Raw genomic sequence first — 26,280 nt, 5'->3', positions numbered from 1 at the left:
AACAACGATCGTTTCCCCAGGGTTGCCAGGTCCAAGAAATGGACGAGAAACATGTTTTCTCTTCGTATGACATGCAGAAACTTGGTTAAGAAATAAACATGGATACATTTATTGCATAATGTATAATCTGTACAAGCACGTCAATGATTTAGTTGTTCTAGACTACGTATAGCGCTGAACAAACGTGATATTTGGCAGCCGGAGGAATCAACTGTTGTTTCTTTCATTGTGCAACGTGACATTCACCTGACGAAACATTGGTTAAAACATAATTCGGATGAACTGTGCCTTATACCACCGCCAATTTTTCCTCTTTGGTTGAGCTGAGCTCCCGCGTCCCTCCATGTAGCCTACTGTAGCCTGCCTGTCAAACTCGTTCCCCACACTTTTAAGAACGGGCCGGTCCTTGAGTTGGCAGGTATTCATTCGTAGTGTGAATATTGTTGTGGGAAATGTTGATCTTCAAGCTCAAAAAAATGCTCAGACAAGGAAGGTCCAGGTGTCAAAGTTTCAACTTTATTTGTACAAGTCAAACAAAGTGAGATGTTCCAAGTCCCCAAAACATCTGAAAACTTGGTGTTTTCCAGCCTCTAGTTATAGTGAAACTTTTCAAAGGTGTTGCCTCTCAAAACCAATCAGGTAATTACCCGTTATCTCTTATTTTTTATTATCCTAACTGTCCTTGTCTGCCACCATTATTTTTAGGCAACAAGGTTTCATGTCTAATGGTGGAATCTCAACCTTGACTCATTTTTTAAAAAAATAAGTTGTGCCATAATTTATTTGAGTCTAGCTTTTCAAAAATGAGCTGTGCTATAATTTATTTGGGTCTGGCCATCACACCATCCCTGGATTTTGTATTGCTGAAAATGATTGAAACAGTTTATAAAATCAAGAATCATGCATAAATGTATTGATCATAATATAAAATCAAGAGTCATGCATAAATGTATTGATTATATCATTCAAACAATCTTTTCGTTCCAATACTCATCTCTAAGTTAATGTGATTTCTAATCTACTAACACGTCTTTGTTACAAACATTCCTATGAATACTTCTTCATAATCGGGGTAAATAAAAGCCCCATAGTATACAGAATATGATAAGAATTATACACAATAATATACATTAAGAAACTCATCAATTAACATTTATCCTTAGAATATAAACATTTTGGCGGCCGCGGAACATTATGAAAGTAGCCCATAAATCCGCAACCCGCGGCTCCATAATTTTTCCCGCAATTGCATTCTCAAAATAGCCCAATTGTGCGGGAAAACCGCGTACCTGGCAACACTTCCCTAATGTGACGTCCTCGTCTACACACTTTTTTGTTACCAACTCAAAAGTATCTACTTTTCCATAACAAAAACAGTTCATACTTTTAGTACGTAATATAACAAGGCGAATTATGACGCAGCAACAGTCTCTCTAATTGGGCAGACGAGAGCATAAGCTCCGCCCCTCTTGATAAAGTACGAGTGTTAGCGGAACAGGTAGAATATATGCGCACCGCAGTTTAAATCATCTAACAATAGATTCACGAAACAAGTGGAAAACTCGAGAAATAAAACTGCTTTTAATGAAGACTGTGAGAAAGACAAACTTTATAAACCGCGTTATGAGACGAGATGATGAGAGACTGAATCTTTACCTCAGAGGAACATTTATTTCTTTGTTCTTTAATGTAAATTTCTCCTCGGTGAGTTTCACTGTTTTTATGATAATTGTGTTTATTTAAATCTGATGTTGAAATTTACTATTTAACGGGTATTGAACAGAAACCGATTTAAATTCAATGTATGATGTAAAATGCTTTGTTTGAGTTTAATAATGTATAAAGTGATGTTTGGAGGTTTCAGAGAATTATATCTCAATACAGTATAGTGAGATGTGCTAATATGTGCTGTGGGGTATCCACCATGTGACGCTAGCTTTGCTAGCTCTGTGCATAGACTCCATTGTAAAATCAAATTGGCGATTAGCACATTTGTTATATGTGTGCTAGTAACGTTAAATTGCGCATGTTTGAAATGTTGTGAATTTCTAAACATTATTGATTTAAACTTATTTCACATAATAACAGTAAAAATATTTATATAAATTATAAAACGATACCCAGCTAGACAAAATAAGTGACTGTTACATAACGTCAACGTACAATTTTAATCAAATTTATGTCGTGGCGACGTAATCTTGTGACGTAATCTGCCGGTCTTGGTCACGTCGTGACAACGTAAAGGATATAAAAAATGTAATTATTTTAATATTTTATCTAATATTCTATTGGCGGACATGCAGCAAAACTAATTTAACTTGTCCTTATTTGCTCATAACTATTTTAGAGAATTTAAAAATAACATGTAACGACACAGACTCAGAGTTGTAATACTTTCATTTCTATAGATAAAAACATATTAACAGCAACATATCAAATCGCGTTTAAAACATTAAAAACATTAAAATGAACATCAAGTGTTTGTTCAAATACATAACTTCATATAACAGATACTTTATTTAAAACAGCATCGAGCACGATTAAGACAGATCAATAATTACAGAATCATAAATATAACAAAAAACACCTCAAATATACTTCATATGATTGCTGGTCTTTTATGCAGAGTTATCATTCAGGGGTCTCGACCTTTCTCAACGGTGCGACTAAAAATAATCAGACTAAAAATAATCAGACTAAAAATAATCAGAGCTGTTCAAGAGAAAAAAAGTCTCCTCAACACTGAAAGTCTCCCTGTGATTCAACAACAGACACACATTAGGCCCATATTGTAGTCTAAACCAATCAGAGATAGTGAAGAGCGGACCCCCCTCTGATTGGCTGTGGTCCTGATATTCCTGCACGTGTGTGTACCAGAGGTCGTGTTAACCCAAAATTCTGTGACATTGACAGAATGTTTGTTAGTTTCCTTGTGTAGTGATGATGACAGATCTCTTGTTCTTTAAGTGTGTCCTGAACCATTCCTTTCTTTCCTTTTGTTCAAACGGTTTTGTTCAGTATTTTTATAGACTTCAACATTACGAAATGTCATTTATATTAAATTATTATAAGAGTAAATCTCTTACCACTATAAAGTGACTTTAACTTGTGATACTGGACTGTTGTGCTTTTATTTTCATCACTTAACTTTAAACTCGTTTCTCTCCAAATCCGTTACTGAACATCTTAGCGCTTCAGCCGACCTCAGCCATAACTTTAGTGAAATCAACCATTTTACATATAAAAAATGAAATGTATTTCAAACTCTATATTGGACTTAAAAATGTGTCCAAATATTAGTCTTTGAACATTCACTGCATTTATTAGCCGTCTCACACTCTCACATTCACATGTGTGTGTACTAGGGCTGCAACAACGAATCGATAAAATCGATAAAAATCGATTAGTAAAAAAGTTGTCAACGAATTTCATTATCGATTCGTTGTGTCGCGCGACACGGAGACGTTTGGTTATCAAAAAAAAAAAACTTTATTTGAGCGCGGAGCGAAGTAAACACACTCGGTCTCTCTCGCGCACTGATGCTAGCAGAGTTCGGCGCCTCATATACAGGGCACAGCAAAAATAAAAAAACGAGCGGAGGAAAGATACATGACGGAGGCAGAGAAATCAGCGCGACCCAAGTCATCATAGGTGCGGGAGCATTTCACACTAAATAAACAGAAAAACTTTGTTAACTACAAAATATGCAAACGCGACATGGCGGGAGCAACGCGGCAATGATCCAGCACCTGAAACGCAAACATGTTTGAGTCTGTGATGAGGAGGAAGGGAGTTCAACAGCAGGTTAATTCACTACAGAAGCCTACTTTTGTTCCGTTTCGAAGTGAAGAACGTAATGTCCCTGGTGCTGGTGTTTACTCGTTATCCAGATTGACAAGCATCACAAGTTAGCATTAGCTCGTTAATAACAGTATAATCAGGGGTGGTGTAGTTACTTTGCACTTTGCATTGTTAGACTAAAGACACGTTTTTATTCACTCGCCTTTTTTGGACCATTCATTTATCAATCTGTTGTCATGTATTGCTACACTGCAAAACTTCCTTAGTAATTTTTTCTAATTTCCAGTCCAAATATCTAAAAAATCTTAAATCAAGATTACTAGACAAGAAAATTAATTGATGCTTAAAACTTCTGTTTGAAATTATATCTCATTAAGATTATTTTTGTACCCCATTGGCGGATAATTTTTCTTGCTTTAAGCAAACAATCACTTAATTTGAGGTGTTTTTTCAGAAAACAAGACATAATTTCTTATGCTTTTTCATGTGTCTAGTACATGTTTCTTGATATAAGATTTTTTTTTTAATTTGGACTGACAACAGGACAAAACTACTAAATTAGAAAAGCAATTTTTGCAGTGTATATTCTGTGCTTTCTCCCATATAGGTTATTATTGACAAATATATTTGTGTGTGTTGTACTTTTTAATTTAATTTTAAAGTTCTTTTATAGCTCTTGGTCATCTTAAGCTTTATTAAAATGTGGTGTATAAATGAAGCTTGCACTTACTACAATGATGGTAGTAATTGAATGAATAAGCTTCAAGTGAATTTGAGATAGAGAGTGTGTGTGTGTGTCAGTGTTTGTCAGTGTGGGCGTCTGCGAGTGTGTGCATCTGCGAGTGTCTGTCTGCAGTGTAGTGTAGTGTAGTGTAGTGTAGAGAACAAGTTCTTACATTCAAACAAATCCTGTTAAGTTTTCTGATTTGTATTGTTCTTTAGTTTTTATAAATTATTTATTGTTCTGGCAGCTCAGGTGGCACTTTTATTTAAAAAAAGTCTATATATTTGGCAGATGTAAAGCATACATGTGTATGTTTTTTGTGTTAGTCCATTTTTATTTGATTTTATTATTTTTATAACAGCTCAGGGATGTTCAAGGAGCAACATGCTTGTGCACTTTCTAAAGATTTTAGTTCTGTTTTTGAATAAAGGGTTGGAAATGAATGCTTTTCTTGGTTTTTGTTTTTATCCGATTCATCGATTAATCGAAAAAATTATTTACAGATTAATCGATTATTAAAATAATCGTTAGTTGCAGCCCTAGTGTGTACTGATGAAAGTCCTGTTTGTTCCCGAAAGTCACATTTTTTAATAATCAAATATATTGATTTGTGTGTCGGAGAAAGAAGTAAACTCCACTTTTAAATGTTACTATGGTTGATATGGGATTTTCATATAGCTGAATTGTATTTCAAAAAATGTCCATCTATTATAATGATGACATCATCTCATGTCTCTTTGTGTTTAAGACCGTTCTCCAGACGTGGACAACTATTCTGAAGACGACAATGACAGTTATTCTTCAGAGCAGGAGGTCAGTGATGATGCCGTTCAGGGTCAGGTCAGCACTTCTCATTATGTCAATCATCACAACAAAAATCCACTGCAGTTTTATTATTGTATGTATGTTTCTGTCAGAATAAATACTGTCTTGTGTGTTAACAGTGGATATGAACAGAAGTTCAGATGAGTCTACAGCGCTTCACTCTACAGCTGTTGTAAGTCCACATTTTTAATTATGACACATGTATAAATGTGACTATTACACTTTACTAATAGTACAGAAACACAACATATAGATATAAATGACACAATGATGATGATCACTGAACTGAATCCACTGTACTGTGACTCTCTGTCACACATCAGTTCACATGTGTTATCGGTAGCTTGTTTCTGATGTGTCTAAGTGGTCGTCGTCACGGCTACATGTCGGTTTCTGTGGCTGTGTGCTAGTGTTTGTTTGTGTGTGCAGGAGCAGACGGCCGGGGGGGATGTCACATGTGACGGGGATGTGAACGCAGACAAATCAGCAGCAAACATCGGCAAACTCTGCAAGGCCGAGTCTCAGACTCTCATGTCGTGGAGACGCTGTGTCTTTCGTTAAAAAAAGTAAGACCCTTTGTTTAGCCCGGCTAAATTGAGACAACTGAAAAGGAATGGTTCAATTATATTTACAACACTGTTCAAGTTTGTGCGGCTCATTTCCAGACGACTGCTTCACGAACGCTTTGGTTAAAAGTGGGGCTATTCCAACCATTAAAACTTTACAAGGACAGTCTGGCGCTTCTGATTTGCAGCCTGTAAGTATATTTTCATTGTAAAACACTTTGTTACGGACTAACGTGAGTTGACTTTGTCGTATGTTTGTGATCTGCAAATGCAGACGTGCGCGTGAAAAAAGACAACATGAGTCCTAATAATGAGTAATAATGTTCCACTAGAGGCAACAAATGTTGTGTTTATATTGTCTTTTATTAAGTATTTATTTAGGGTTTAGGGTTTATTGTCTTTGTTGAGTTGCGATGAGATGTGGCCTAACACTGGTTGATCAAGAAGGGCAAAAGCGCTCGTGTAATTTTATTATGTTTCTCGCGTTGTTTTATAATGTAACCATTCCCTGCTGTAGTGTGAGCTTTTTAACATCGTATATAAAACAGGGTGTCCGCGGATCCTTAAAATGTCTTAAAAAGTCTTAAATTCCATAATGTCAAAACAAGGCATTAATTAGCATTACAGTTTTTCTCAAATGCTTTGGCTCATTTCTTGAAACAGAAACTACATTCTGAAAATTCTAAGATCTTTTGGCCAAACAGTCTTACAGTTCAGCACAAAACTATAGCTCACTTGCTAAAGCTAATATCTCTCCCAAAACTTTTCACTCATGCCTCAAAACTTAATTCCTTTCCCAAATAAAGAGTCAGTGCCACGAAAATGACAAAGATCCTTCTCAAATGCTTTGACTCATTTCTTGAAACAGACCGGACGCTCTCAACACTCTTGGTGCTTTTGCCAAAATAACGTGGATGGTTCGGCACAACACCATGGTTCACCTGCAAAAACTCATACCTCTCTCAAAACGGTTCACTCATGTGTCAAAACTAAATTTCCTTCTCTTTTAAACAGTCAGTGCCCCCAAAATGCTTCACCCCTTTGGCATTGTGTAAGCACTATATCAAAAAGTCAAAATATTTAGATGTTTTGTCACTATGGCAGAGGACCATTGAAACATCCCTCATGTCCACCTTTCAGTCTTGGCCCATTCCTTCATTGACAATAGTTACTGTTCTGTTTTTTGTGTAGCTAACAGAATGCAATTGTGTATAAAACTGAAAAAAAGAAATAGGATTTTAGAGTAAGAGTAGCCTCCAAGGTTTGACATCACACATTTTAATCATTATCTTTCACACACATAAAGTTACGTCAATACATAAGAGTAAAAAGAAAATGTATACACCATAATATATTGTAATATAAATACACAAATAAAAAACAATTCAAATTATATGCAGCCTAGAGTGCTGTAAATAAAGCTGGAGTTTCACAACTAACAGTTCTTCACTGGTCGCTGTCTTCACCCTCCCGCTCCTGGGCATCATCCTCACCCTCCTGTCCATCATCCTCACCCTCCTGTCCATCATCCTCACCCTCCTGTCCATCATCCTCACCCTCCTGTCCATCATCCTCACCCTCCTGTCCATCATCCTCATCCTCCTGTCCATCATCCTCACCCTCCTGTCCATCATCCTCACCCTCCTGTCCACCATCCTCACCCTCCTGTCCATCCACACGCTGCTGTCTGTCTGGCCACAGATTCTCGTCCACATCACAGCGTATATTCTCTCTTGCGCTGCAACGAGGGAAGAAACGGCGTGCATGTCGCAACCGTCCCCTACACTGATCTCCTGTAATATCCTCACACGCAGTGTCCATTGCATGGAGGAGTGACCTCTGATCTTGAGCCTCATGCTCATACACTCTCTACCTCAAAGCGGAGAAAAAGGAACATTAGGCTGCACTCGGTGACCTACCTAAATTGTGGACCGAATTTCATCTGGGACAGCATGGTGTCTTGGTGCTCCCCTGCCTCTTCCCCCTATTCCACCACCAAGCACCCTTGCTCCTCTTCTTCCTCTTCCTCGAGCACGCATTTGCCCTTGTTCATTTACTTGGCCAGGTGCCTCCATGTTCAGAAATTATACTGGTCCTGCACGGTCAAGCTCTTACAGTTTTTCTCAATTGCTTTGGCACATTTTTCGCAACAGTCCTAACATTCTCTAAACTGTGAGTGCAAATGTCACAACTGTTTGCTGGAACCTTAGAACTTTATTGCATGTGTGCAAAATGAAGTTACTCACCCAAAACATTTAATTCATGCTTCAAAACCTAGTTATCTTGTCAGTAATTTGGCCAAGGCCACCAAAATATAAAGTACTTTTGTCATCGTGTGAGCCACACTGGTCAAAATGTTTAGTTGTTTTTTCACCATGACCGTCACCCATGGAAATAAAGGTTTCATAAAAAAAAATTTTGAGAAGAGTCAATGGTACACAGAAAAAAAAGTAAATGAACATTTTGATTTATTCAGTACATTTATGTTTGTGTGTGTATTACATGTAAACTGAAATCTTGCTTGTCCAATTGCTGTACATTTCATATTTCTAATGGTATGTTACAACAAAAATACAATAGTAAATAACTACAAAATAACCTCCATGAAAAACTAACTATTCTTGTCGGACATCCTGTCGCTCTTGTTGGTCAGGCCAAAGATTTTCATCGACATCACATCTTATGTTTTCCATTGTCATGCACCGGGGAAAAAATCTCCTTGAATGCCGCACCCATCCCCTGCAATGATCAGCTGTGATGTCCTCACATGCAGCATTCATGGCATCCAACAGAGACATCTGATCTTGTGGTCTATGATAGGGCTGCACGATTTGAAGAAAAAATCTAATTGTGATTTTTCTGACCAAAATTGCGATTTTAAAATGCAATTTGACTACTATTTCAAATAAAAAGAGCTAGGTTTTTGTTTTAACAGCATTCATCAAAGAAAGACATGCAAAAATGTCATGACAAATTAAGAGAATAACAACAGTATTTTAAATAGTTAAACTAACAAGTATAAACTAGGGATGGGCATTTAAGGCAAAAATAATATTAGAAGATCGATGAGAACTATTCGAAGATTATTCAAAATTCGCACCCCTCCCCCATATGGACGCAATTACAGAATTGCACGCACATAAACGGAGAGAGAGAGACCACTTTAAATCCGTGACGACACACTGCTTTATTTATTATGGAATAGGCGATCTTACATCAAGCTAAACATTAAGATAACGCGTTGAAACATTAATATATTAACAACCGAAAGACAGCACTTATTAACAGTACGTCGATCAGCTTCAACCGCTCATATTGCTACGACATTTCCTTGTAAAATATGAGTATGCACATTTATACCAACAAAAAAAACAGCAGGGTGATTGATCAAGGAAAATATAATAAAGGCATAAATATTTTAGACCAGACATGCGATAAAACGTATTAACCGTATGACGGCATTTATTAACAGTCCGGAACGATTTAATGAATTAACAGCTCAAAAGGCTTCAGTTTCTATTGTCATGAAAAAGTTTCTCCAGACTGGCAGTGATCGTTTGTCTTGGAGAACAGTAAACTCGGGCTGTACACATTTTTAAAGCCCTCTCCTTCGACAAAGCTGATCGGAAGCGAATCCTTAGCAATCATTTTAGTAATTAAAGCCGTTATTTGCTCCACCCGTCTGGCATCCAAATCGGTTGGCCTGCATTCGTCATAGAGTAGTCTGTGATACCTCTGCAGGTGTTGATAGAGATGGGTTGTGTTGCCTCGCGAGGTCGACACACACTTTCGGCATGTTTTACAAAGCACTTGCTTTGGAAGAACATCATATATGAGTTTGAAATCCAAAATAGTTCCAAACATAAGCATTGCTTGTTCTTTTTGGTATCAAGTAGTTTGCTGCTGCAGGACTTTGCGCTTCAGCAGACATAACATTACTTTGTTGCGTATTTTTAACTGCTGCTCCCTTTCCAGTCATCTTTTCCAAATGACATTCTTTGCTAATTCAAAAGCATGTACAGCGTTAAAATGTCCCCTATTGGTTAAACGTAAAATTGCAGAAGGAAACTGTGAAATACTACGTAGGTGTATTTTATCATATTTAAAGCCCTTAATCGAAATAATCGCAGCTTTTCCGATTTGAACATCGCATCCCTTCACATTGCGATTTCGGTTTAAACACGATTAATCGTGCAGGCCTAGTCTGTGATCATATACTTTCCACCTCCAAGCAGAAAAAAACTCTTCTATTGGGTTTAGGAATGGAGAGTATGGTGGAAGGAACTCCACTGTTATCCTTTCATGTGCAGCAAACCACTCCCTAACAATGTTGGTTCGGTGGAAGCTGACATTATCCCAGACAACAACATAATTAGGCCAATGTGGTCTCACTAAACCTCTTTCTTGTTCTGGAATCAGGTCTGTGTAAAGTGTGTCTAGGAAGGCCAGGAGCAGTTGGGTTTTATAGGGTCCATATAGGGTTATAGTATATGTGTGGAATGTGCGTGCTCACTCCATTCTCTGAATTGGCAGCACACATTGTAATATTGGCCCCACGTTGGCCTGGGGTGTCAGTTGTGGCTCGGTGTCCAATGAGATTGCGACCACGTCTCCGCCCTTTGGACAGATTGAACCCGGCCTCGTCCACAAAAACAAGAATATGGGTTGTTTCATGTCCTTCTAACTCCATGATTCTCTACGAAGAAACACAGAAACAAAATAAGTGAATTTTTTTTTCTAGAGTTCAGTAAATGTTTTCTCTTACAGTATTATGGGTTTCTAAAACTTTACAGTAATTACATAATACAGGCATCTTAGAAGTACAGTAAAACTCATTATGTAAGTGCACACCAATAGTTTACCTGGACATACTGGTACCGCAGCTCCTTTACTCTTTCACTATTCCTCTCAAATGGCACCTTGTAGAGTTGTTTCATAGACAATTGATGTCTTTTCAAAACTCTGGTGGAAATGCTGACAGAATCTATGTTTGCAAAGACATAATTGTCATTTATGATTGCACTTTGGATCTCTATTAGCCTGATGGAATTGTTGGCTATGACCATGTTGCAAATTTCTTGTTCTTGCTGATGGTTAAATACTGCTGCTCTGCCACCAGCACAAGGTTGTTGAGCAGTTCTATAGAATGTACAGATAGACTTGCATTTACAATTACAATATTGTTTTTTATAAAAATTAGTGGTGGGCATAGATTAATTTTTTTAATCTAGATTAATCTAGATTAATTCCAAGATTAATCTAGATTAATCTAGATTAAAATGGCTCATTTGAATTCTGACGAAGGCATTCAGAATATGTGTGCTACCCAAATAATGACTAAAAGTAAGTCTTTGAGAACGGGTTTCTCTAGCCAGGTGGCGCATTAGACCAGGGGCTCATCTCCTGTTTCCAAAATGCATCACAAACTGCTTGAGAAAGCTGTTCTACTATGATAATTGGTGATGAAAATTAAATTATGTTCAATAAGATGAACTTGTGTTTACTTCCGCATTAGCTAAGGGATGATTTCCGTTTAGGTGGTACTTGAGACTGCAAGAGCTCCTACAGTACATTTACATTTAGTCATTTAGCAGACGCTTTTATCCAAAGCGATTTACAAAGAGTGAGGGAGCAACAAGCGATATGTCTTACAGGAGCCATAATACATTAGATCTCAATACAAAGTTACTGGTTTCAACTAAAGCTAGACCACTTCCCCTTTGAGCAAACCCGGCGGCTTGATAGCATGTTAGCACGTCACGTTTGATGCGGTAATTTCACAGTAACGTTATGTTGTGTTCAGACCAAACGCGAATGGCGCCTCAAGCGCGAGTGATTTATATGTTAATGAAAAGAGCCAATAGACCTACTTGTTGCGCGAATCGCGCGAATAAAGGCCTGGTCATGAGATGATGAGGCTGCGCTAAGGACGCGAATGAAGCCCTGGTCATGAGATGATGAGGCTGCTTCTGCTTCCGCGAATGACGCGAGTTGAAAAATCTCGCTCTCGCCCGGTACAGTGCAGTTAAGCTGGTATACATCCGCGCTAAAATATCAAGGTGAAAGTCATCATAGCTTACGTAGTATAGACCCAGCTCCCAACCCAACTTTGAGAATAGATTAACGGCGACATTTTTTTTAACGCGCGATAATAGTCTCACTGCGTTAACGGCGTTAACGGCCCACCACTAATAAAAATGCTTTAGATAAAACAAACACAAAAATACATATTTACCTGTTTTCCCTACGAAAGGTTTATACAATTGATGACACTGTGGACCTATTTACATTAGGCTGCACTCTTCGACCAGCCTCTTCCATTGTAAAACCAGATTTATGACATGATCCACAAGTGTGGCTCTGATTTCGTCAGAGACTCTGACTCTTCTATTTCCACCTCTTCTTCTGTTATGTCTTCCTCTAACACCATCACCACGTATTCTTACACGTCTTCCAATTGGTCTTCTACGAGCATGTTGCTGCAGTTCAGGGTTGTGGAAATCCTCCATGGTCAAGAAATGGTATTGATTGTGCTGTGGGCAATCTACTTTTTACTGTATATGCTCCCAAACTTCATTGGTTAAATGGTTAAATGGTTGATTGGTTGATTGGTTGATTCAAATTGTATTGCAATTCGAGGTAATTTGCCAATGTAGCAGACATTACAAACAATATCAATGTCAGATATTTATGCAATTTACATGCGTGTATACCAGTTTTTGAGAAGTGAATGGATTGTTTTGAATGTGATGGCGTACACGATGAAAAATGATTGAGAAGTTGTGAGGAGTTTGACAGTTTAAGTGAGAATTGACTCATCAGTTTTGATCAACAAGCCCTATGCAATTATTTGTTGTGCAAACTGCAGACGATTTTCCTTAATGTTTGACCACATGTGCCAAAGCATTTGCAATTTGCTCAAATCAATAAGAAATTCCAATCTGATGTGAAAAATAAGCTAATTGTTCGGGGATCTGATCTTATTGTTTTGGAAAATACAATTTTCATTTGAGAATTGAGCCAAAGCAATTGAGAAAAACTGTAACATACATGTTTGGCAGCATTCACAGTCATGGACAGCACCTGTCGGGTCATCTGAGATGTGTGAAACTCTTCCTTCATTAGTCAAGTTCTACTTTCACCTGACTGTCAATTTGTGTAATCAATCAAATTTTCCAAGGGATTCATATATGGTATTCATGGTATTATGTTCTTGACTAATTTTGACAATTAAACAGACTTATATGCATGTGATGACTTATACAATGAAATGACGCTGACACGCTTTGGAGCGAACAAACATTAGACTGAGAATCAACAATCAGTTTAGATCAACAAGATCTAATCACTTGGAAATTGTGCTAAATGTAGACAACCTGTACTTAACCATTTCAAAGATGTACTGACACATTCACACATTAACTTAGAAATTTGCAATTTGATGAAACTAATGAGAAATTCAATTCTGTTGTGAACAATTGACATGTGGTTTAGTAGGTTTGTCCATGTTGTTTTGAGAATGTAATTTCTGTTTCTAGAAATGAGCCGAACCAATGGAGAAAAACTGTAGAATGTCTTAAATCCATGTTTCCAAGGTCTTAGAAATGCAATCGAACCAACAACCTAAAGATTTTCTTTTCTTTTAGAGATCATGTAAGTCTCTGTTTGTGACACAGAACAAAATAGCCGGAACCAAAAAACCGATAACATGTTCGGGGGGTGGGTGTTTGTTGGACTGGATATGTGCAAATTTGTTGCCATGAAATTGGTCTTAAATATCATTCTGCACTATTGAAAAGGTCTTAAATCTAAAACCCTGATAAAAGGTAATACAGTTAGCTATAGTTTTTACCTATTTAATGTAACTTGACAATCCTTTACATCCTGCAGAAGTTACTGTGGCAAAGTTGATGTATCAGCTTGATCATCTTCATTTTCTGTATCAGATTCGACCTTGAATTCACATAAGGAAGTACCGATCACATTTGATCACCTGTCAGTACAATTGCTTGTGAACATGATGTTCCGAATAAATAGGAGCGTTACATTTCCGTCAAACACTTGCAGTATTCAACCAATCACTACACACTGGTTGATCACAAAACTAAATACCTTTATAAGGATTCTTTTTAGTATGGGAATTTTGACATTATTTTGTGTTTATATGTCTGTTTAAGAATAAGAAGGGGTGAAAGAGAACTTTCAAGTTTAGTATTTTGTGCTCTTGACTCTCTGGACACGTCAAATTTTTTAATAATCAATTATTTTGATTTGTGTGTTGGAGAAAGAAGTAAACTCCACTTTTAAATGTTACTTTGGTTGATATGGGATTTTCATAGAGCTGAATTGTATTTCAAAAAATGTCCATCTATTATAATGATGACATCATTTCATGTCTCTTTGTGTTTAAGACCGTTCTCTAGACATGGACAACAATTCTGAAGAAGACAATGACAGTTATTCTTTAGAAATCCACTGCAGTTTTATTATTGTATTGCCTTGTTGCTGTCAGAATAAATACTGTCTTGTGTGTTAACAGTGGATATGAACAGAAGTTCAGATGCGTCTATAGCGCTTCACTCTACAGCTGTTGTAAGTACACTGTAGTAGAGTAGGCGGGGCGAGACCGTGGTTCGAGTCCGGTGAGTAATTGTGAATTAGCGCCAGCTGTGCGCACACCGGGCTCGAATCACGTAGGAGATGGGAGCATAAAAGGAACGAGCGACCGGACCGTCGAAGTTCGGGCCCGGTCCTCTCTCTTCGACAGTCCGGTCGCTACTCTACTACATACACATTTTTGATTATGACACATGTATAAATGTGACTATTACACTTTACTAATAGTACAGAAACACAACATATAGATATAAATGACACAATGATGATGATCACTGAACTGAATCCACTGTACTGTGACTCTCTGTCACACATCAGTTCACATGTGTTATCGATAGCTTGTTTCTGATGTGTCTAAGTGGTCGTCGTCACGGCTACATGTCAGTTTCTGTGGCTGTGTGCTAGTGTTTATTTGTGTGTGCAGGAGCAGACGGAGGAGGAGACAATGTGTCACATGTGACGGGGATGTGAACGCAGACAAATCAGCAGCATCCATTGGCAAACTCTGCAAGGCCGATAATCTGACTCTCATGTCGTGGAGACGCTGTGTCTTTTGTTGCAAAAAGAAAGACCCTTTGTTTGTCCTGGGTCAAAGAGGACTTTCAAGTTTAGTATTTTGTGCTCTGACTCTCTGGGCACGTGCATCTCTACAACCTGTGACACCTGAAGGCTTTTAGTTATTATTCTTCATGAAAGCTGATTTGATGCACGTTTGGCTTCTATCAATATAAACTGACAAATAAATAGCATTTATCTTCATATATAACGTTTTGTATGCTTTGCAGTATTGTTAGAGAGCTTTATACAATAGTTCAGTGCTTAAAGTTTAAACACATGTTTCCTTCATAAGTTTCACATTCATAGAATACACACAAACACATTTCCTTATGTTTGCTGTTTTTTACCTTATCCGGGGAAATTCTTGTATTCTGCATATTTATTTCAGTTGCAAGATTGAGAGCTTCACTCGTCTGCTCTTTCGGTCCTTCGCCTCTTACCTGCGAATTACGTCTTTTAGGGCGGAAGCACTTATAGATAAGTGAAGGACGTGACATGAAAATGAGTGACTGAATGCACCTCATACACAATATAACATTTCTGAGCATTCATTTTATAATATGCAAAGATTGTATAGGCTATTGATCAGTTTGGCAGTCGCTCCAAAATGCGTCCATTTAGTCCATTTAGCCCTGTACATGCTAAAAAACAAATACGCACACACAGGCGTTATTATTCTGCTGCTGTTCATTTCATTTGATTTCAGTGAGTTTTGAGCTTTATTTAAAATGTCATGATTAACACCTCAGTGAGGAACTACATTATCCCTAATTCTGTCATCAGTCCTTTTATAGTCTGGATATTTCCCAATAATAATTTTATATTCGTTGTCACTGGTTATTGTCTACAGTAAATTAGATATTTTCACATATTTGTGTAATGTGTGTGTAGGGTGGAGATGTCTTGGCAGTGGATATGAACAGATATTCAGATGAGTCTACAGCACTGGACTCAACAGCTGTGGTACGTACACATTTTTTATTATGACACATGTATAAATTTGACTTACTAATACGTTACTAATAGTACAGAAACACAACATATAAATATAAATGACACAATGATTATGATCACTGAACTGAATCCACTGTACTGTGACTCTCTGTCACATCAGTTCACATGTGTTATCGATAGCTTCTTTCTGATGTGTCTAAGTGGTTGTTGTCATGGCTACATGTCGGTTTCTGTGGCTGTGTGCTAGTGTTTATTTGTGTGCGCAGGAGCAGACGGCTGGGGGGATGTCACATGTGACAGGGATGTGAACGCAGACAAATCAGCAGCAAACATCGGCAAACTCTGCAAGGCTGAGTCTCAGACTCTCATGTCACTTCGGTAGCACGTCCATCCTACTACTCCAATCCTCTTGTTATCATTCTATCTCTCCGAAAGCTGTTTCATCCAATAATAATCAAAACTGTTTGATCAGAACTTTTCTATGTTTCACATTCACTCAGGTGGCCCCTCGGAAGAAGAAGTTGAAGAGGAGACCACGACCCCGTCAGCAGCGGCAGAAGCGGCCCTCATGGGAAGACCCTATGGAGACCGAGAATAACTTTGGGCCCCCCAGCCATTCCATCACTGGTTGGTTTATCCGGGACGGGCCCTGCTCGCATCCCAACAGCCCACTTGAAGGAGTTTTCCTCTCCCTCTGGGTGTTTTTTACAGCTGCTCTCACCCTCTTCACAACGGTGTTCGGAAACCTGACGTTTCGTGATGGCGAGACGCATCGTTGAGTATCCTCCGCAGCCCTCAGCACTCTCAAATCGATGGTGCATAGAGCTGCATCGCCAGGCAGGTATGTCAGCAGAGCCCCGGTGGCCTCCCCACGGCGAGGGATCCACACTGCTAGCCATCGAACCACCTCATGAGGGGAAGATGATGCAGATCACACCCCTAGTCCCCCTGTAACTGTCCCTGGGCGCTTGGCTCAAGACCACTGCCCAAGTTGAGGCATCCTCTCAACCTTAGTCAGAGACATGGACGCTCCCGTACTTTGGGCCGAGGTCGCCACCCTGCTGGCGAAAGAGCGATCGAGGCTGTCCCTCTAGCCGAGACGTACAACTGGTTTTACAGCCCGTACTTCATCATCCCCAAGAAAGGCAGGGGGATGTGCTCCTAAATCTGCATTCCCTGATCAGGCACCTACACAAGCTGCCTTTCAGGATGCTCAGGCCGAAGCGCATCTATCAGATGCCAGGATCAGATGCAGGTCGCTTCGCGAGCATATCACGCTGAAGGGAAACGGGGATTTACAAATTGCCCTCATTGTGATCCGACAAAATGACGGACGGCCTTCAGATTTTTCCGTCACTGGTAAAAAATCTGTCAATGAAAGATCATTTTCGGTTAGACCTCTGTTACACAAACGTGCAGGAATATCTGGACCATAGCCAATCAGAGGGGGGTCCGCCATTCACTATCATTGATTGGTTTAGACCACGATATGGGCCTAATGTGTGTCTGTTATTGAATCACAGGAAGACTTTCAGAGTTGCAGAGACTTTTTTTCCCCTCGAACGGCTGGTCGTACCGGTGCGACCTCTGATAATTTTAAGTCGCACTATTGAAAAATAAGGTCGCATCTGCTCTGATTGACTCTTTGATGATGAGAAAAACACCTAAGACTTTCGCGGATAGATTACATGCCTTAAGCATTAGCAAGCGGTTTAAATTACCGTGCCAAAAAATGCTATGCAAAATAAGCGAATAAATGACTGACACAATTTTAAACAAGTAACGATAATATTCACTGTAACGATTACAGTTCATGATGAATTAAGTACATTTTATTTATTTTCGGTAGATTTCACTATTATAATTTATTGCATAAGTTTCTGAAACTGGACCATGATCCAAGATAACAATAGGATCATATTGGCACCTTGCCACTCTTGGAATCAGTTAATTAGAGATCGAAAAATAGTCAATACTTGAATGACCCTTCGTCACTGTAGAACAACATGATTATGTTCTTTTATTAGGGAACAATGTTCTCCATGGAACAGACAGATTTTGTTATTTTATATGGTCCCATACCTTTTTCCTAGTCTAAGTGTGTCAAGTAAAATTTTGGCATGTTAATTAAAAAAGAAAAACTTTTCAGACCCTTTGCTCAGTATTTTGTAGAAGCACCCTTTTGATTTAATACAGCCACGAGTCTTTTTGGGAAAGATGCAACGTTTTTCACACCTGGATTTGGGGATCCTCTGGCATTCCTCCTTGCAGATCCTTTCTAGTTCTGTCAGGTTGGATGGTAAACGTTGGTGGACAGCCATTTTTAGGTCTCTCCAGAGATGCTCAATTGGGTTTAAGTCAGGTCTCTGGCTGGGCCATTGAAGAACAGTAACGGAGTTGTTGTGAAGCCACTCCATCATTAATTTAGCTTTGTGCTTAGGGTCATTGTCTTGTTAGAAGGTAAACCTTCGGCACAGTCTGAGGTCCTGAGCACTCTGGAGAATCCTGGATATCCCTGTACTTGGCCGCATTCATCTTTCCCTCAATTGCAACCAGTTGTCCTGTCCCTGCAGCTGAAAAACACGGCCACATCATGATGCTGCCACCACCATGCTTCACTGTTGGGACTGTACAAGCAGTTGCTTGCTTTTTTTTTCCTCACACACCGCTTAGAATTAAGGCCAAAAAGTTCTATCTTGGACTCATCAGACCAAACAATCTTATTTGTCACCATCTTGGAGTCCTTCAGGTGTTTTTTAGCAAACTCCATGCACGATTTTATGTGTCTTGCACTGAGGAGAGGCTTCTGTCGGGCCACTCTGCCTTAAGCCCCAACTGTTGGAGGGCTGCAGTGATGGTTGACTTTCTACAACTTTCTCCCATCTCCCGAAGGCATCTCTGGAGCTCAGCCACAGTGATCTTTGGGTTCTTCTCTACCTCTCTCACCAAGGCTCTTCTCCCACGATAGCTCAGTTTTGCCGGATGACCAGCTCTAGGAAGGGTTCTGGTCGTCCCAAAAGTCTTCCATTTAAGGATTATGGAGAACACTGTGCTCTTAGGAACCTTAAGCGCAGAAAAACATTTTTTCCTTGGCCAGAACTGTGGCTTGGCACAATTCTGTCTCTGAACTCTTCAGGCATTTCCTTTGCTCTCATGATTCTCATTTGCTCTGACATGCACTGTGAGCTGTAAGATCTTATATAGACAGGTGTGTGGCTTTCCTAATCAAGTCCAATCAGTATAATCAAACACAGCTGGACTCAAATGAAGGTGTCAATCCATCTCAAGGATGATCAGAAGAAATGCACAGCACCTGAGTTAAATATATGAGTGTCACAGCTAGTGGTCGACCGATTATCGAACTGGCCGAATATCGGCGTCGATATCAAAGATTTAGCCGATAATCGATATCGATCATTTTCAATGCAGATTGGCAGATAAAGTCATTTAATTTTGTAATGTGCTATTTGGCTCTGACGCAGCCAAGGATTTAGTGAGAGCAGTCGGAACACGTCTATGTAGTTTGTTGCCAAGAGTAATGCCCGCCCACTGCCCCTCTGATTTGTTGGGACTAAGTCACAAGTCCGGCCAATCAACGTGGGAGGCTGCGGAACAGAAAGTGCTGCTGCTCCGGGTTCATGCTCTCTGAGGTAAGATAGCATCAGACGTTGAGATAAATCTCAATCCACTACACTGAAGATGCAAAACACTTCAATTTAATTAGGGCCTGAATTTCGGAGCAGCTTTGCGGGTTTCCTTCAGGTTCCGCAGGATTTACGCCTCATTATCATGTAGATATAATTCACATCCATAGTATAAATATGATTTCGCTCGGTAAGCGAGCAGCACACTGCACACGCGTTTCTTGTAATTGATCGAGCTGGACTTTTGCACATCATTTTAAATTACGCCATTTCAAAATACAAGCCATTTTAAAGCATAAAGAACTTGAATCGTCGTTCTTCAGTCAGAGCACTCTCATGCACGCGCACACACACATAGACTCCGCATCTCAAGCTGCTCGCGACAAATGTTAGAATGAGTTATATTTCGCAACTTATTTATACACATAATTGTTCAAAGACACACATGGGTGTGATTAAATGCCCGTCTTGCCGACAATACACTCAAGGAATAGGCTTATGTACTAACTAAGTGTGTCGAAAATATGCTTTTAATGTTATAGCTTCATGAAAACATTTGCGGCCTTTTCAACAACATACACAATAAAGCTATGAAGGCAATTTAATTATTTACACTTAATATATAAATTCAAATTGTGCTAGTTAAACCAATGATGAGCAAAATGATTTATTGAATAGTTCTAGTATTGTATGGAATTTTTAAGTCATCAGAACATATTATTTTCCATAAATAAATATAATTTATTCCATTCAATTCATTTTTTAATTTGTTCCTTGTTGTTTTTTACTGTGTTGCTTGTGGTTTACAAAATGTTCACAGAATTCTGCTGGGTGCTCCCTTATTTCATTTGTTATTATTAATATAAGTGTTATGATTAAGATTTCTCAGTCAGAATTAAAAATCTTTCAAATGTTTCAGAGCCTGATTTCTTAATTTCTATATAAATTTATGTTTCTTCACCATATATATATCTGTTCAAAATATCAGCTATCAGTGTAATTCACATGGAAATAATCGGTATCGGACTGAAAAACGCATATCGGTCGACCTCTAGTCACAGCATAGGGTCTGAATACCATGTGATATTTCAGTTTTTCTTTTTTAATAAATCTGCAAAAATGTCGACAATTCTTTGTTTTTCTGTCAAAATGGGGTGCTGTGTGTACATTAATGAGGGAAAAAAAATGAACTTAAATGATTTTAGCAAATAGCTGCAATAAAATAGCTTTTGTGTTCACAAATGACCTCATCACTTCCTGTTGGCTGAGAGCGCGTGGTTTGAGACAGAGCTCCGCCAAACTTTTTCTAAATAGATCGTTTATTCCTGTTATTTCTTAATATTTATGTTCTAAATTGATAACTCACAGAGGGTAAAACGTATCCTTAAGTGTATCCCATACCAAATATCGCCATATAACGCACTCATTTCCAGCCTTTAGTTTCTGAATATTGCCCTTACTGCTTAACCCACTGTTCTCATTATTACACCACTAATGTTTCTTTGCACAGAGCCCAGGCTTCAAGAGCACGACGAGCCAAAATGAATTTCCAGGGGAAAAAAAGGGAAAATCCAGGACCGGAGCGATGACCTCTCCCCCACCGCCGCCACCGGTCTTCGAGATTTCTACGAGTAACCGCTTTGGCCCCCTCTGCGAGACGAAACCCAACGTTGTGGTCATCCGAGACTCAATCGTCCGGAACTTACGCACATCATTCAATGAAGGTAAGGTTTGCACTCAATGTTTTCCTGGCGCCCGTGTTCTCGATGTCTCTGCGCAGGTAACTGCGATTCTGAAGGAGGATGCAAGAGTGGGAGCCGTAGTTCTGCACGCGGGGGTGAATGACGTGAGAATGCGGCAGTCTGGTCGATACTGTTTGCAACGCATCGCCCACGGCGAGGATCATCGTATCAGGGCCGCTTCCTACTTACCGACGAGGCAACGAAAAGTTCAGTAGGCTATTTACGCTCAATAATTGGTTAATGTCATGGTGTATTGAACATAAACTTCTCTTTCTAAATAATTTTGATCTGTTCTGGGAGTGACGAAGGCTTTTCCGCCCCGACAGGCTGCACTCGAGCAGCATTGGAGCGGAAATTCTGTCTGACAACATCTCAAAGACGCTACGCACCATTTGACTAGTAAGTACAAACTTTAACCATAGTCTGTGTTCCTCTCACCCAACTGTTAAGAATGTTAATGCTTTCAAATGCATAGAGACTGTGTCTGTCCCCCGAATAATACGACCAAATAATAATTTATTTAAAATTCAGAGAAAAAAAAAGATTTTTTACATGATTAAACTCAAAGACAATATATTCAGTGACCAAAACCAATGCCTAAGGTTTGGGCTACTTAATATTACGTTTTACATTTACATTTTAGTCATCTGGCAGACGCTTTTATCACAAGCCACTTACAGTGGACTTATTACAGGGACAATCCCCCTGGAGCAAAATGGAGTAAAGTCTATTGCTCAAGGACACACTGGTGGTGGCTGCTGGGATCAAACCAGCAACCTTTGATTTACCAGTTCAGTGGTTTAACCCACTAGACCACCATCTCCATATTAGATCACTAAATCCAAAGGCAGTTATTGTAAATGAAATGATCACAGACAACAGTTTTGATATTTAGACTGAAATAATCATTTGGCTTAAGCCAGGTTTTAGTAAGGCAAAGTATGAGTCTACTCCACCAAGCTACGGTTATATTCATGAGCCACGTCCGGTTGGTCGAGGTGGTGGTGTGGCAACAATCTTTAGAGATTTTCTTACCGTTACTCGGAGAACAATGCATACGTTTAAATCATTTGAAATGCTTGCGTTGAACATAACAGTTCCAAACAAAAGTAAAAAATCATTGGTCTCTCTTACATTGGTTACTGTGTATAGACCCCCTGGGCCTTACACTAATTTTCTGATAGAGTTCGCAGACTTCTTATCGGATCTATTGGTTAACGTCGATAAAGTACTGATTGTCAGAGATTTTTCACGTAGATATTGCTAACGATCCATTAGCTGTGGCGTTTAAAGAACTACTAGACTCTTGTGGTGTAACACAATACATCAATAGACCTACTCATCACCTTAATCATACTCTAGACTTGATTATATCACACGGAGCCGATCTAACCAATATCAATATTATACCTTAAAACGTCGACGTTTCCGATCACCATCTTATAACATGTACACTGCGGACTGCAGAAATCAGTTGTATATCTAGTTATCGACAGGGTAGAACAATCACCTCAACTACTAAAGATAGTTTTGTAAAGAACTTGCCAGATCTGACTCCTCTAATAACCTCTCCAACTAATATAGAATCGCTCGATGACATGACCAGCAACATGGGCACTATTTTCTCTAATACATTAGAAGCGGTCGCACCTATGAAGTCAAAAAGGATAAATGATAAGATCATAGCACCATGGTATAATAACACCACTCGCGCCCTAAAAAAGAAACTCGTAAACTGGAGCGAAAATGGAAACAAACCCAATTAGAGGTCTTTAAAATTGCATGGAAAGAGAGTGCAAGCTGTTACAGAAAGGCACTAAAAGCAGCAAAAGCCGAGCACTTCCGTAACCTCATAGAAAATAACAAAAACAGTCCAAGGTTTTTATTTAGTACAATTGCTAAACTAACAAACAAACAGACTCCACCTGATCTGGGTATTCCGCCGCATCTTGGTAGCAATGAATTCATGAAGTTTTTTACTGTGAAAACCAAAATAATACGAGGCAACATAGCTAAAACCAAACCTCCAAGTGTGTCGGAAGAATTAGTTTCAACTGTCACCCAAAAAGAAAAGCTAGAGTGTTTTTCTCCTATAAATCAGGAAGATTTAATTAAAATTATTGTAACATCCAAACCGACGACATGCTTATTAGACCCCATTCCGACTACTTTATTAAAAGAGTTACTACCTGCTGTAATTGAGCCCATTTGTAACATAATCAACTCGTCAATTAATCTAGGACATGTCCCAGGACCCTTTAAGCTGGCTGTAATTAAGCCTCTTATCAAAAAAAAAACTTTGACCCCAATGAACTTGGAAGCTATAGACCGATTTCAAATCTCCCATACTTGTCTAAAATACTAGAAAAAGTAGTGTCAACTCAACTGTGTACCTTCCTACAAAATAATGACATGAACGAAAAGTTTCAGTCTGGCTTTAGACCGCATCACAGCACTGAAACTGCGCTCGTTAGAATTACAAATGACCTCCTTATTGCATCAGATAAAGGTAACATCTCACTCTTAGTCCTCCTTGACCTTAGTGCTGCTTTCGATACTGTAGTAGACCATAAAATACTACTAGATCGTTTACACCATTATATCGGTATTCAGGGAAAGGCACTGCAATGGTTCAGATCTTACTTAACAGACCGATATCAATACGTCCATTTAAATGGGAAATCGTCAAATCTTACGCAAGTCAATTATGGATTACCTCAGGGATCCGTTTTAGGACCCTTGCTTTTCTCCATATACATGCTGCCCCTCGGCAACATTATTAAAAAACATGGAATTAGCTTCCACTGTTATGCAGATGATACTCAGCTATATATCTCATCAAGACCAGATGATTCCTTTAAGCTGTCCAAACTGGCAGAGTGCGTCGAGGACATAAAACATTGGATGACTAGTAATTTCCTCCTTTTAAACTCTAGCAAAACAGAAATATTACTTATAGCACCAAAATCAAGTAAACAGAATATCTCTGACTACAGCCTGCAAATTGAAAGCTGCACTGTTTCTCCAACAAATACAGTTAAAGATCTAGGCGTTATATTAGACGGCAACCTGTCATTTAAAAATCACATCTCAAATATCACAAAAACAGCCTTCTTCCACCTTAGAAATGTTGCCAAATTACAAAATAGTTTATGTGTTGCAGACGCAGAAAAGCTTATTCATGCATTTGTGACCTCACGGCTTGACTATTGTAATGCTCTACTTAGTGGTTGTCCTGTATCATCGATAAACAAACTAGTTAGTTCAGAATGCAGCTGCCAGAGTTCTTACTAGGTCAAGAAAATACGATCACATAACCCCAGTTTTATCATCGCTTCACTGGCTACCCATTAAGTATCGTATTGAATTTAAAATTATTTTAATTACTTACAAAGCCCTGAACGGTTTAGCAACTACTTACTTAACCGAGCTTTTATCACGTTACAACCCATCACGCTCTCTAAGATCTCAAAACTTAGGACTTTTGACAACACCTAGAATAACAAAGTCCACCAAAGGGGGTCAAGCTTTCTCATACGTAGCACCTAAACTCTGGAATAGCCTTCCTGATACTATTCGAGGGTCAGACACACTCTCCCAATTTAAATCTAGATTAAAGACACATCTTTTCAGCCAAGCTTTCACTTAATGTATAGTTAATGAACAGCAGCTACGCTAATTATTCTCTTTATTCTCTTTCCGCCTCTGCCTCGGGATGCCCATCCCGAGGTAGGAAGAAGTTCCACCATGTCCAGACGACCGACAGATGCCCATCCCCAATTTGAGATTACGCCAGCTACAGCTGCAGACTGACTGACCATCCCAGCTCCATCTAAGGCAATTCCACCACCAGCCAAGAGAAATATGACCATCGGACCATCGCAGCTCAGACCACTACATGCCCAACCAAGAGCAAAGACGGTCTATTTGTCTTAATAAGGCTGAAGTTACAATATTTGGTATTAAATGCTAAACCTAAACCACATGTCACCAGTCTGAGTGCAGCTATGACACGTCAGAGGGGATCTGGCCCTCCCGGTTGAGCCTGGATTCTCCCAAGGTTTTTTTCTCCATCAATCAATCATTGGAGTTTGGGTTCCTCGCAACAGCAGGGCAGTGTTGGCCTGCTCACCGGGAGACTACATTCATTTACTTATTTAGAAATTAGATATTATTTATTAGAATGATCTTACTCGATGTATAAATACCATGCACTGTGCTGTGTTTTAACTTTTCTGTTTTTCCTGTTTGCCCCTGTAAAGCTGCTGTATAACAATACACATTGTGAAAAGCTCTATATAAATAAACTTGAATTGATTTGAGGATGGGCAACATTTAACTTTTTATTGTGTTTGAGTTAAACATGTCAGACTAGAAACCCTAATCATTGAATAGATTAGGATGCAGCAGAAAGGAAACCTAAGGTTAATGTTTGATTGTGTTGCTTTTATAAGCATTAGTAAGTTGCAGATCTGTTTTGTAAATGAATAAATGAACAAAAATGTTCAATGGTAAACTTACACTATTCATTTATATTGGGACATGACAGAGTGCCGCTCTACTGAATATAATACCTGTAGTCGCTGCTGCGGAGCAGAGCAAGTGCTCAGACAGGACATGTAATGTGTATTGAAATGTGTTAAACATTATATCAGCTTAACATGAATTAATTACATTGGGATAGATATTTTCAAGCCCCTATGACAAGTATTAATTACAGATCTTTTTGTGTTTTTTTTACTTCTAGGTTGGTGCAATTGATGTTCGAGTTGTTGACGTGGCTATTGCAACTCAAATGTTGGATGTTAAATGTTTCTCTGTTGAAATGCAGAAATGCCAAGTGGAAGATC

The 26,280-nt window shown here is 38.9% G+C and overlaps 1 long non-coding RNA gene across 5 annotated transcripts; it reads left to right on the top strand.

Annotated features, from left to right (window-relative positions):
* Window positions 1–1,498: 1,498 nt before the first annotated feature.
* Window positions 1,499–25,752, top strand: LOC130430812 (uncharacterized). Of its 5 annotated transcripts, none has more exons than XR_008907932.1 (11): window positions 1,499–1,704; window positions 5,274–5,365; window positions 5,470–5,522; window positions 5,780–5,916; window positions 6,016–6,107; window positions 14,957–15,138; window positions 15,982–16,053; window positions 16,311–16,422; window positions 16,545–19,694; window positions 21,199–21,636; window positions 21,757–25,752. It is a non-coding gene; the product is annotated as an uncharacterized LOC130430812 (long non-coding RNA). The 5 variants fall into 5 exon arrangements; XR_008907933.1 differs by adding an exon at window positions 14,456–14,508 and having other exon boundaries at window positions 21,199–25,752; XR_008907935.1 differs by having other exon boundaries at window positions 5,274–5,338; window positions 21,199–25,752.
* The last annotated feature ends 528 nt before the right edge of the window (window positions 25,753–26,280 follow it).

This window comes from Triplophysa dalaica, chromosome 10 (genome assembly GCF_015846415.1).
Source record: "Triplophysa dalaica isolate WHDGS20190420 chromosome 10, ASM1584641v1, whole genome shotgun sequence".
NCBI lineage: Eukaryota > Metazoa > Chordata > Actinopteri > Cypriniformes > Nemacheilidae > Triplophysa > Triplophysa dalaica.
The sequence above is the reverse complement of the archived record's forward strand: the minus strand, read 5'-3'. Positions and strand labels throughout refer to the sequence as shown.